Source organism: Trachinotus anak, unplaced genomic scaffold (genome assembly GCF_046630095.1).
Source record: "Trachinotus anak isolate AG129_WGS33_773 ecotype Australia unplaced genomic scaffold, CSIRO_AGI_Tana_v1 ptg000002l, whole genome shotgun sequence".
Classification (NCBI taxonomy): Eukaryota; Metazoa; Chordata; class Actinopteri; order Carangiformes; family Carangidae; genus Trachinotus; species Trachinotus anak.
In genome coordinates this window covers 22,855,224-22,869,380 of record NW_027273853.1, presented here as the reverse complement: position 1 = coordinate 22,869,380, position 14,157 = coordinate 22,855,224, and the positions used below count along the sequence as shown (strand labels likewise).

The following is a 14,157-nucleotide window of genomic DNA, read 5'->3' as shown; positions in this document are numbered from 1 at the left end:
ACCCTATATGTTAATCCACCACCACCACAGACCAAACAGGCCTCATTATTAAACCATAATCAGTGGTTGTCATGTGTTGTGTGATCACGTTTCCTCATTTAAACCTGGAAAAGTAAATTAAGTTGTGCTGTTTTCTCCTCTGCCTCTGACGAACTTTTTAACCACTTTCTGAGACACTGAAACGTCTGTGAGCTTACTTAAGGAGACTTGCCTTTAGCTGCAGTGACTACATGGTTTGTTGGGTTAAGTTAAGTTTATTAAATAGGGCTGAGGCTGCAACTAATTTTTGTAAAATCGATTATTCTGCCACTTATTTTCCATTAATTGATCAATTGTTTAGTCCATAAAAATTCACAAAACAATAAAAAGAATGCCAAAATTCCCCAATCCCAAGATAATGTGATCATCTAAGAGTCCAAAGCCCAAAGAGCAGCAAATCGTCACCTTCGAGAAGCTGGAACAAACAATAAAATTTTTACTTAAAAATGACCTAAACCATCAATTGATTATCAAGATAGGCAATAGCTAATCAACTCATTGATTAATCATCTGTTAGTTACAGCACTACACAGGGCAAAGTATAGTTAAGAGATTAGCTGGCCACATTTAGTCAATACCTTGTGATCATATAAATTAGCTGGTGCTCATTGAATAGTAATCCAATACTCAAGTTCATTGTGCACTAAAGCCCCTTTTTAACCAATTAGTTTGATCAACTGAGCAGCCACAAGAAACTAAACCTTTCAATTGCTTCTTCTCTCTGACAGTTACACACAGTCTCAATCTCTCAAATTTTTTTTGTTTAATCAATAAATCAAATAATGTTACTTTGTATGTAATGTTAATAAACATGACAAGAAATGTCTGCCCCTCATCCTAATATTGATCCAAGTTGCATTCAGTGCTTTTTAATTGTTTGAATGATACTATACATAAAGTGTAGTAGCTACAAGGCTTACGTTTGACCTAACCACAAAGTTCAGTATCACCAAACTCCACCCTGACAGTTCCAGGGCCATCAGATAGCACTACCTCCCAGAGCAGGGCCCTTTTGAGGGCCAAGTACCAGACAAACTAAACCTAGACCCTTGTTCCTATGAAAACCACAGGTAAGGCTCCCAGAAACCACTGGACCTCCTGAAATGAATCCTGGGTTCCTGAAAAGGTTCCTACAGGGGCTGTAAAATTCAACAAATATGTGCTTGAAGGCTGAATAACCAACCATAATTTCTACAAACACGTGTTAGGCTGATATTGATCTAATGACTGAATCTCAACATGTTGTTCATTTGACAAATATTCAGATGCTTTACTGCAGCCTGATGGATGAATCAACATAAAGCTGCCAATGAGCCAGGGTTAGTAAATACTAGCCAGCAGCTTGGATTGACAACCATGAACTTTCATGGCCTGTCAGACTGAAATATATGGATGTTTAATGGAGATGGAAATTAACTTAGAAAGTGCCTGGTGGGCATTACTTTGCAAGGTTGCAAACTTTCCAATGCCAACTTGCAGGACATTAGGTGTTATCAGGAAAGCCTAGCTGTCTTTATATGCCCCAATAACTTCTTAAGTAAGAGTGGAGAGAGCAGGAAGGAGAAAGTACAAAAAAATGTAAGTCTCTTTGTTTTTTTCTGTTTATGGATTCAACTCTGTGACAGTTACCACACGAGTCAGACTGATACATACAGTCAGTGGGCACCTTGGCTCTGTTAAATATGATTAACAGCCTGGAGATCAGTTACCTGGATAGGAAACTGGAACAGGCCTCCTGGATGGACCTGGTATCGTCTGGATCAGTCTGTTCTTCTCCGTTCAGATCTGGTCTAGTTTTGATCCAGCCTGACCTAGTTTCATCGACTTTGATGTGGTCAGTCTACCCCAATATGATCTGATCCTTTGCAGCTGCGGTAAAACCGTCAAACTCTGGGGAGAGATGAAGAGAAAACTGTCAGGCAAGTGCAAACCTGATCTTTTAAAATTAGCATATAAACAAAATAGATCAGAAACTACTAGCACCACCACATGTAACAACCACTCTGTACAGATGACATAACTTGATTAAAAGCAAATATGCAATAATAAAAAAAGGAGAACTCCTTATGTTCATCAATACTGACCTAAAAAAGTCATTATCATTTCCTGAAGCTTTGTGTACATATGAAAGCTAAAGACAGATTTTATCTATTCTCTGTTTTAACTTGCAAGCAAATCTGCATTTGCATTGTTGCTGCTCTTTGATGTAAACACTTCAAATCTTACTAACAATTTCCTTATTAGTATTAACTCACTACCTCTGCCATTCATGAACACTATGACGGCAGAAGCACTGTGGATACTGGAAACATCAGTGGGTGGCCTGCTAATCCCTTGGTTTTCGGTTCAATCCAGGGATCCGCCTTCTTTACACATGTATCTGTGTGTGTGTGTGTGTGTGTGTGTGTGTGTGTGTGTGAGAATGGGTAAACCATTAAAGTGAAAAGCTGCTATTTAAGTGCAGTCCATTTACCAAATAACCTCATAAACTTAGCAGCCTTAGCCCAAGCCTTCTTGCTTCCTACTCTTCTTTCTATTTTGGAAAACTGCTGAGAAGACTAGGAGTCCATTACGGGCTCACCTCAGGTACCGTGCTGCTGAAAGCTCAGCTGGGTCTGGAAGCGATGACCACATAAGAGGTCGGAGTAGACAATTCTCTACACTCCACTGACGGTTACTTTTGCTAATATATGCCTCTTATGTTTTATATTCTCACACAACACATGCAGTTTACAATAATAATGATGAAAAATTTACTCCTCAATCTTTTTTTAAATTTTTATTCATAGGACAGTGGAGCGTGACAGGAAACGGGACAGAGAGTAGGGGAATGACATGCAGCAAAGAGTCCAGCCAGTTGGGAGTCGAACCGGGGACTTGACTGCTCAGAGCATTTGCGCCCACATGGCATGCGCCCAAACCATTCGGCTATCGGGTCGTTCCACTACTATAAATTCTTACTCATTTTTGACACAATGGATCCTTGATTTCAGATGGACGACGTGATTGTAGCCTTCTTATTATGCGAAGGAAGAATGTTCTATCATGGCTGCTTACATACTTTGTTCGTCTGTTTTGATTGTATTTTAAAACATTATATTTTCACATCAAATGTTACGAGAGAATATTGCAAAGAAAAATTAGGATGAGGACTAATCAATGTGTTTTAAAAACATAATCTCAGATAATGTTGGCCGGAGTTGCTGGAGTGTAAACTTTGTAAATCCAATAAAGAGCAAGACACGGCCACTAAAAGTTAACAGCATCCATGACCAGTGTCCATATAGTGGCATACAGGACTTTTTTTAAGTTAACCTGTAACCTGTACTTACTCACGTTTGAACTTGAGTCTGGTGTAAATTAACGATTTTTACCTAAAATATCTGTTGATTTAATGTGAAAATGTGTCAGGTTGTTTCTACAGTGTTACTGTCTGCAGATGAAAATGTGAAAATCTAGTAGTAGTTGTATTGAATGTACAGCCATGACATATAATGCATCAGTTTGCTACTTAGACAAATTAGAGTCAACTAAATCAAAAACAAACAAACAAACAAGAAAAACACACATACAAGTGAACGATCTTGCATTCTTCATCATCTAATAAAAGAATGTAAAAGGATAAAACAAATGATAACAGAATAGAGACCAGTCTGAAACTATGACCGGTTTCTGTAAAGGTTCAGAAGAAACACTTTGTTGGGCCATTTGAATGTTTAACGACAACAAAATGCAGAGTTCAAGAAGCACTGTTGAAGTAGCAGGTAGCAGACTACTAGGTCAGGACAGGCTCGGTGAGCTCTTTTATTGGGACAAAGCTCTAGGCGAAGAGGGGAAAACCACTATGTCATGATTGAATACTGAAAGGAACTGGCTGCTGGAGTGGAAACTGGGTCAGCCGTTCTCCATGGTCTCAAACCAGCCAGCCTGTTTCCATCCACCACCTACTTGTACTTCATCAGTGAGTCAGCATGCCATTCAGCTTAGTTTCCCTGTTGTACACCTACTCAGACAGTCAGGAAGCAGCCAGCAAGCCTCTTCATAAAAGAAGGTAAACATCCAGACAGCAAATCAGCCACCCAATCTCCCACATCACAAACACTTCCACCTTAACCAGTGATGGAAATAGTGATGACTTCACATACAAGCACGATGAGTGTCAAACCATAGCAGAGGGACACTGGGGACCACTCTGCACACAGTCGTTCAAATTAACTCATTCAGCACACATCACTTAACCTTCAGTGGCTCCCATCCTGATCATGTTACACACAGTGTTGTTGTCTGGTCTTAACATCACTGTGTGTGGTAGTTGGACCTTGGGGAGGAGATCTCCAGCTTGTTCCTGACCTTTTACTCCTCCTTCCCTTATTTTCTCCAGTTTTCAAGTTGTTAATGTTGGTTGCTAGTCTTGGTAAAATGCTAAATTCTAATATTATCATCTCATCCTTAATTTACCATGTTTAAAAAGAACTACACATCTCAAAGCTTACACCTTACATTGGACTTAAACAAGCCATCAAGTCTCATATTCTATTCTGTCCAGCAAATCACCATCACCTTTGATGAAGTCGAAGTGGATTTATAAGAAAAGAGTTGAATATAAGTGTAGTTTAAAGAGCTGAGCAGCGGAGTCATACACAGATGTTGACAGAGAGACCATACATGTAGTCATGATGGTTGAAATGACTCACCCTCCTGTGGTGGAGCCAGTCTCTAATGCCAAAGTTGACCACACTGTTCTGAAGGTTTCCAACACCACTTGTGTGGCGTCAACATTTCTGCTACTGGAAGTCACAAGTGCATGATCAATACAAAACAAAGATGAGAAAACAATAGAGTTTTTTGTATACTTTTTTGTATAACACTAGAAACCTGATGAAACCTTCTCTTCCAGCCTTCATGTACTGTTTCAACATTATTTAGTTTTGATGTGTAAAAATTGAAACCCCAATGTTCGTTTTGTACACAAAGCAAAAAAGGGAAAAACAAACAAAATATGTTAATTTGACATTTGTAATTCAGCTTACAAAGTAATAAATCCTGAACTCGTGTTTTAGCATGAAATTGGCCAGATGCAGTTTTTGCCAACATTTTTGCTGAGCGCCCGCTGCCAGGCTCCGTCTCTTTCTGGCCGCAATTTATCAATACTCTTACATTAAAAATAGATCAACTAACTGTGTTAGTCATAGTAAAGAGCCCACAGAGAAATGCCAACCAACTCTGCACTTCCTCTTTGAATGAGTCTTTCATTGTCACCACCCTCATCACCCCCACTTCCACCAAGACAAGGCGACTGTTACTAGTGAAAAGGTACTGACAAACCCCATGTGACCAACCTGACCAGCCCCAAACAACTGGACTTCTGTTTGTCAGGTAGTCAGAAACACAACTCCAGATGTATTTTAACATTGCAAGAAGGTCTTATGTGCTTTACCAACACTATAAAGTTAACTGAGGGCTCCTTTAAAGCAATCTGCATTGCACTGCTTTTCAGTTCACACTATACAATGCATGTGGTCCTATGTCCCTGGCCACCCACCACATTCAGAGACCGCAATGCTTCATCAGTGCTGTCTAAATTCATTCAGACCTGAGTCAGTTTTTTTTTTTACTATTTCAAACTGATAAAACCTTATTTCACTGTAGAGCTGTGCACAGCCCATTGATTTGCTCACCCCCTCTTTGCCCCTCTCTCTCTGTCTTAAACACACTGACCATGGACCCATCTGTCACAGTCAGACCAGGCATCAGGAGCACCCAGAGAAATCCAGCCAAATCTATAAAGGTTTTTACCATCCCCGTCTGTCTCTTTACTGGCCCTCTCTGAGTGCCTGTCATTCAGGGTGTGCAGTGTGCAGTGCTGTGTGCCGGTAATCAACCCTCACTAACCCACCCCACAAAGGGCTGGTATTTGTTTGAGACAACATGAAGCAGTGGAGCTGTATATACTACGATTCAGTTATTTATTTGACACAAAGTATATGGCAGTTAAAATATTTGCAGAGAATCACCTTATATATGGTTTTATCAAATAAATAAGCAATTCCCCACCCCCTCCCCTCATCAGCAAACGGCACAAATAGAATCTGGTTCTGCGGGAAACACTGTCTGAGTTTAGGGCTGTGATGATCATCCATCATACATTTCAGTGCAAGGTGTGAACAAACCCTGAGACTGACATTTAAAGCAACAACCTGCAAGTCAATCTACAGACAAGTTAAACAGAATGAACCACAACATTAGTCACACTTTACATTACAACGCCCACTCACATACACATTTTATGTTAGCCGATTTTGTTCACACTGCAAGAATTATCTAAGTGAACAGTGTTCAGTTCATTATGTGAAAATGTAACTGCAGCTTCTATTCTACGTAGGCTGGGCTAGCAGTCAGCATATTTTGCCCATAGCACCAGTATCACAGCAGGGATTATTAAATATGTTGCAAGATAGTCAGCTTTAACACATCCTGATCTCTGAATAAGTTTAAAGTCCCTGTTTTCAGTTAATCTTTCTGATTGTACCTCTACACAGGTTAAACTTAGCTGAAGCTAGGCTGGCACTCACAGTGCTGTATGTGAGGTTAGCAAACACCATGTAAAGGTGAAAATATCCCTAACAGGTGCAACAACCTGTCTGGATGTCTCATGGATGTGAAACTAAATACTTACAGCTAGCAACACGTGCAAAGTGTGTGCCACAGTGCGAGAGTATGAGATTTCAAAACGCTCGCAAAAATCATCACTCATCAGGCAAACCATCGCAGAACACCTGTCACACCGTCATGCTACACACTACACTGGTTGTCACATCGTTTCAGTTGAATGCACAGGGTTCCCAAGAGTTTATCCAAATGGTTTCCCAAAAGGTACACAGACAAAAACCTTATTCTCTGTTTTAAGAGAGCGCTGCAAATCACCAAAACCATAAAGCTATAACTGGGTCGAAGAGGTTGCACCAATAGATGTAAAAATAAACATATGTCTTATCTGTTTAAATTACTCTTAAATTAATCTCTTTGTCCCCATCACATTACAGCTGAATAAATATATTTAAGAATTGAATGTAACAAACAGTGAGATTCCAGCACTTTATCGTCCATTAAGGAAATCTGAGTCTGCTAAATAATGAATGAGTGGACTACACTGAATAATTTCATTGCGTTGATTTATTAACTCTAAGCTCTTTCACTGCTGCTGCTGGTGCTGGTGCTGTTTTTTTAAAGATAAATGTGCACAGTCACACATTCATGCTTTAGTGAGAGGGAGGCTCTTTGGGTCATTTACATGTTGCCATGGTGAAGTGTAGTGTCCGTGCTACACTGATGACGGCTTTTGTCTTTCATCACGCACGCAGTTAATTCAGAGGCTGAATCCAAATGTCCACCCTCTGGACTCAAGGACTTTTGTCACACGTACAATGACGTCTTCACCGCCATCACATCAAGTGATGAACTGAAACTGAAACTTAACTATTTATGTCAACATTAAACCCTCAAATGAGGATCCTCACATCACAGAACAAAAACAAATCACAGATCATTACAAATCCAAATTATTCCGCTTGTTCATATCCTGAATGCGTACTATGAATCATTATCAACAAACAAATAAAACAAAAATGAAAAAAAAATAAATGTGATACATATTATCATTATTAAACTAGTTTTCCACATTGTCACATCCATATTGCTATGGATTATGGATAATCTTCCAAGCAAAGTCTAGTCAAGTCTGCAGCTCAAGCGGACTTTGTGGAAGTCCACAGAAAGTCTACTTGAGGCCCCTTGTGGAGTTGATGAATTGTGGATTTCGACAGACCTTGGCATTCACGGGTTTCCTGGGAACGCTCCAGGCAAGTCTGCGAGTGTAACGAAGTCTGGAAATTTGCGCTTCAGCTAGAGAGAGCATAGTCAGAGCTGACTGAAATGACTCTGATCAGCTGATATGGAAGCAAAAACTCAGTTTCCCATGTCAGGGGTTTGGATTAGCATCTTCTGGTGTGGTGATGACTCTGTGAGGCTTCTATGAGAGCTGATTAATCTTGAGACAGCAAAAATAATAATCAAATTAAATGAATACTGTTTGTTGTAAATAGGGATGTTAATGATTATTTAAATGTGTGATGATCTCTTATTATCAACCATTAAGAATTAATTTGAGAATATAATAAAGATAAAATAAAAATGATCAGTTTCATCCACATGTAATTTCAGTTGGATTTCTATTGAACTTTCAAACATTTCCACAGCAGATAACTGTGCCACAGCAGCCATTATCAGAGCCAGTGATGCAGGCACGGAGCCAGTGGTTCTCCATATGCCAGGAGTGGCTCAGCTGAAGGTGTTGTTATAGGCTAAAATTAGGGTCAATAAGATTTTGAGTTTGTAAAGTCATGCTCACAAATAAAGCCAAAGTAATTAATCGACCTCTAAAATAAATCTGCAAAGGTCACTCAAGTCTGTGCATGTGTAGAAAATGTTTGTCTTTGTAAGAAAAAAAAATTACTGTGTGGACAAAATCTGTGAACAAATGATGTTAGTGGTGAGGTTACATGGATCTTAAAAATCTACACCTTTAACCACCAAAGCTTTTACCAAATTTGAAAAAAATCCCCTCCAATGGGACAGATGGATGTTGGAATGAACAACACAAAAACATAATGTCTCCAGCCATGGTGGTCGCAAGCACGGAGGAGTAAAAACAATAAATAAAATATCAAACTTTTCGTTTAGGATTTTTCTCAGGAAATCAAGGCAGCGCATTTTGTTTCTGTTTAATAAAAAACATGCTTAGGCATCAGCCCAATTCATTTGATACAAGAATTTATTGGGGTTTATTATAGGGGTTAATTCTGGCCATTTGGTGAATAACAACATGATCCAACAAATCCAAGATACATCACAACAGGTGTTTTCACATATCTTGCCTGATTAGAAGTCCCATCAAGACTTCATGGACATCTACAAACGGCACTTAACTAACATCTGTCTGGCTCTTTTGATAGGAGCCCTGATTGCGTTGTGAAAGTTCAGTCTAATTGAAGTTGTACAACTTGTAAAACTTGTATATGTAAAACTTATGGAATGCTGTTGTTAGTCAGTTAGTCGGGCTGGCTCCCATTTACGCTTATAACCCTGCTCATGCAATTTCTAGTTCTCCATGCTCTGAAGATGATTGAAGTAAATTCCTCCTTACAAAATTTGGTCTGACAGCAGTAGTAGTACTTTGACTTTGATGCCTAAAATTAATTCTAGCTTCACAACATTAACATATGCAAGTTGAAGTGTAATGAATAAGAATGATTTAACACCTGTGTGGATGTGCAAATAATTTTGTGGTTAATCAAGAAAATATTGCATCTCTAGTTGTGGACAATGAGCTGAACAATACAGAAAGAAAGCATCAATAACAATATTTTAAACAAACACCTCATTGCTCATAATTTGGTAAGAGAAAACTGTCAGACACAATCATTGGTAGTAACAAGTGGATAAGACACAAAGAGACATTCATTTCATTAAGCATAAAGATTCTAATACTTTCAGAAAATAATTTATTGTACCCAATGTCATCATTAAGAGACCAGAAAAAGCCAAAATTTAAAACAATTTTCATGGACATGGTTTCCTTACACATATGACTGCTTTGTTTGTCTCCATAATCAACAGTATGGTTAATTGCTGCCCTGCTGAATCGTGACAATACACTCCTATTCTCAAAATGCCTGTGTGTCAGCATATCAGTGCTGATAAGCATTAATGTAGGTTGCTACCTGTCTAAAAGCAAAAATAACAAGACTTGTCAGTCGAAGTCTGAAGTTCACAGGTGGTGTTCTCTCTGTCATGAAACCTACTGATAAACTGCTGTTGAAGTAGACTTATAAGAAAGTTTTAACAGAGGTGAGAACACAAAGGGGTTGCAAAACACAAGTTGCACATTCAACAATCCAACCACTATAAAAGGCAATTTAACTATTTCAAACTAATCATAAAAATAACAGCCAATGCAGACTAATAGAAAAACAATTACCAGAATGTTTCACATCAAGAATTCCACAGAGATTATTAAAAGACCATGAACCCACTGGAAGAGACTGTATCCTTAAAAAAAAAAAAAAAAAAGAAAGAAAAAAAATTAGTCTGTGAAGACTCATCCCAGTGAGTATGACTCAGAAGATTAAATAACAATCAAGAGCAACCATTCCTCATTCGTCTCAAGTGCTCCAGGAACCCCCCTCATGAAAAACCTGGCTCCTTAAGCTAAAGCTCAGGATCCCTGAGAGCAAATCATCCAACAATAGGCAGCGACGGTGCCTGGTGCACCTGGTAACCAAATCTCAAAACCCAATATCATGACCATCTTTTCAGGAGCCACTGCGGAAACCGAGCGGTCGCCACATTTCCACTGCCAATGCCAACACTGTGTCACGATATTTCATAACCTCATCATGAGCCTACAGGGTTTCGAAAAAGCCAAAGGTCTCAGTATGGGCTGCACCCACACGTTCCTGCTGTAAAGAATTATGTGATGTAGGCTTTGAAGTCATCGCAGCAGGTTTGGATGCTGTCGAAGAAACCGTGTGCTACATACCCACCACCAAGGCCTGTTTACATAGCTAGCTTGCTAGCACTTTTCACTTAATCGCTCGCACTTGGGTGACGTTTATCTTACATATAACACGGACCGGCACTTAGCTATCCAAGACCTTGTAATTGTTGACAACAGTTAAAGTTGAGGTCCCAAACTGAGGGCGGTTTCCCTACCTTTCATCCATTTCAGCATTTAGTCCCGTTGTCTAATATTAGCCTACAGCTGCTAGCCAAGGAACGCTAACTGTCAAGACTTGGCCAGCTAGCTAACGTCCCTCCTCCTGCTCTAGAAAACCACACTGACATGACCACAGCGCTGGGAAAACATCGACGATATCCATCATGGACAAAACACCACCAAAGCCACTGAGATGCAATATCGATAACCAACAGGTTTGTTTCCATTGTATACTTACAGTTAGTCCACTGAGAATAGTCTATCCATTGAATGCCGCTGGGTAATATGTAGTTGCGACCCACACAACTGTGACATAAACGAATTTCAATCGGTGACCCAGTTTCTCTTCTCCGTCATGCCTGTCGGACCACTAACCTAGTTTTTCAACCAATCGCGTTTGTGCTGCTGCCGTAGGTGTCCCTCCAGCCAATCAGACACAAGTTCACGCTGGGAAAACATGATGGACGTGCTACTCGACCAATCACAGCCGGGGTAGAACGGAATGCAGAGATCACTTGTATACACTGCATTACGAGTCATTTAGGAGGCAGGCTTACAACATGAGCTGGTCCGGAGCTAAATTGTCTTATACTGTATTTTCGATGCTTGGATGTTAAAATTATGTTGTCTCCTCACTTACTTGTATTAAATAGTATGAGGCATCAAATATGAGGGGTCATAAAATGTAATTATAAAATATATATATATATATATATATATATATATATATATATATATATATATATATATATATATATAGGCCATATTATTGTTTTGATTTCTCAGTCAGCGTAACCACTTGGAAAAAAATGCATTATTATGTCACACCTTTATTCTGGTATTTCCTGTAATTGTAACAGTAACAGTCTATTAGTATAAAAGCAGATTAAGTCAACTTGTCATTGTAATGATGATGTCTTATGATTTACTTGTTTTTTAAAGTGACCGAAGTCTCTGGAGACATTCGTGAAAACAAGAACCATTGCTATTGTTTGCATCTGCTTCTGCGGTTGCTCTCACTGTAGGCTGCATTTACGCCTCCTGCTGGTCATATTTCTCTCTCCCTTACTAAAATACACAATAAATGCTGTAACCTGATAGTGTAATTGAAAAGGTCATGTGTACATACTGTATCTGATTGGTGTGATTTTGTTCATTTAAGCAACTGAAAACTGAGATATAAAGCACAAGTGGGACAGAAAAAAAAACACTATGCTTTCATGCATAGTCGTATTTACCCACTAGAGGGCCCTATATTACAACAACAATATGTGTTTGTCCCCATTGACTCCTGTTTGTGCCAATGTGGTTAAACACAAATGTAGGCACCATGTAAATTTTGATACAAGGCTCCTCTAGAGTGACAAATAGAAAAAACAGGTAAAAATGCAGAGTTCACCTTGAGTTCCACATCATTTGATTTGATGTTGTACCTTAGCAGTGTGAAGTAAAAACATATTTGCAATTAATCAAAGTAAAGGGGAGCGACAGAGACTGATATGGCCAGTAAGTGTTCAATGCACAGCTGGATTCCTGACAATGAAAGAGCGTTGTGATGTTGTTTTCACATTCTTGTAAAAATTCAATAATTAAATAAATAAATACATTTTAAGGATCATTACCTCGCTGATGCTTTTGTTTGTCTGACTAAAGTAGTTTCTTGCCCCCATTTTACACTGAATCCCAATCACCAGGCTACATTCAGGTGCTGTTCTAGATGTACAGTTTCTCCTGTTTCACCTGATTTTAGATTATTAATAGAAAAAATAAATCATATTACATGTAAATTAAAATTAAAATAGGAACAGAAACATGTAGCAGCGTACTTGATCTTTCAAAAAGCTCAGTATAAGTAATTTATCACATTACAATCAGAGGCAGTAAATAGTAAAAAGCTGGAAAATATCAAAATCAGTTTTCCCTGAATAGATTTGCATGATTTCAGTAAGTTGTGTTACTTTGGGTCAGTGCGTTTTGCTTTTCCTGTCATTTAGGTCTCACTATCACTGTGTGTGTAATTCTTTCCTTCTTTCTTCCTTTCAATTAAGCTTCTGATGATGACGCACTGAGATATCACAAGGAGAAACCAGCTAAACTGGAAGGGTACCTGAATCTGGTCTGACTCCATGGCCACTTCATATTTGTCTGTCCTGTTCTCTGGTGAAAAGTTTATATTATGCTGGTTTTGTAAGAGCAGCTGACCCTGATTTGGCTAATGAAGCATTTTGGGTCTCTTGATCCAAATTATTTAATGAATTAATGGTTATAAGTAAACAAGATCAACATTAAGATTGTCTGGGTCAGGGTCCATAAATCAAAATAACTTTTTTTTTCTTACTTTAGATACATATAAATATAGTGTATGTGTCTCTGGTGAAGGTAAGGTAAAATAAATGAGGTGCCTTGTATTGCAAACATACTTTACGCCACTAGATGTCACTGCTAGGTCATAATAAAACATCGTAGGCTGTCAAAGTAAAATTCATGTAGTTTTCATTTCCTTGTGAGTGCATGTTTTCTTCATCTCTGTGCTGCTTTGTCAGTGGTCTGACAGCGTTAAGCTTTAAACCATCTTGAAGATACTAAAAGATTCTTATCATTTTCCAGCCGAAGTGTCTGTTGTAAGGTAGACAAGCATAAGAAAAAACTTTTTTTTGGATGAGTTTGTAGTTTTATGTCTCTAAATTTAAATCATCCAACACATTATTTGAATGACCTTGCACTGCATTCACATGTCCCTGTCCCTGTTGAAGAATTTGGAAGTGATGCATTTGAATATTCATTAGAATAGCGTTACGTGTAATTATTCAACACTGCTGTCTATTGGACTTCTTCTTGCAAGTAATATTACTGTTTTGATTAAAATATTAGCCTATTTCATGAATTAGCCCACTTGCACGGCGTCTGTTGTTATTCACAAATATATTCATTGTGGATTACTGTGGGCTTCACCACATCTCAAATCAATATATAAAACACAGTCCGTTGTGCTCTAATGAAGAGCACTCGAGCGGACGAGATATGATCATATGAATTACAAGCAGCTCCTGAACGCATCGTAACTATCACATGGCAGGTGATCAGTGAGAGGAGATCGCACAGAGTGGGGACGGTGAAGCGCAGAGCACAGGCGAGGGACAACTGTGCGGTCCAGGGCATCTTCTTACCTGTGTGAGTGAGTTTCATGTGTGTGTTATGAGGAAGTCCGTGTGTGTTTGTGTGCCCACTTTATCTTGAAGTGTCTCCCGCAAACATAAGTACTGGATTTGTTTCGACAAAGCTTCAGAGGAGTTGCACCGCCTGTCGTAAGTAAAATGACAACATGAGGCTCATTACTGTAGTAG

General features: G+C 38.9%; 2 protein-coding genes across 9 annotated transcripts in view; one reads left to right on the top strand and one right to left on the bottom strand.

Annotated features, from left to right (window-relative positions):
• Nucleotides 1–11,188, bottom strand: part of bmal1a (basic helix-loop-helix ARNT like 1a) — a 30,766-nt gene extending 19,578 nt beyond the window's left edge. Inside the window, exons 1-2 of the mRNA XM_071506693.1 lie at nucleotides 11,052–11,188; nucleotides 1,749–1,929 (exon numbers count right to left, since the gene is read on the bottom strand). The gene's annotated coding sequence lies outside the window, so the exon portion shown is untranslated. The remainder of the gene's footprint in view (nucleotides 1–1,748; nucleotides 1,930–11,051) is intronic.
• A 2,692-nt stretch (nucleotides 11,189–13,880) lies between these two features.
• ppfibp2b (PPFIA binding protein 2b) overlaps nucleotides 13,881–14,157 on the top strand; it is a 78,299-nt gene continuing 78,022 nt past the window's right edge. For 4 of the 8 annotated variants that reach the window (XR_011694644.1, XM_071506456.1, XM_071506471.1 and 1 more), the window contains exon 1: nucleotides 13,899–14,118. The gene's annotated coding sequence lies outside the window, so the exon portion shown is untranslated. Of the gene's footprint in view, nucleotides 14,119–14,157 lie in introns of all 8 variants that reach the window. The other 4 variants (XM_071506497.1, XM_071506463.1, XM_071506489.1 and 1 more) reach the window with 4 other exon arrangements.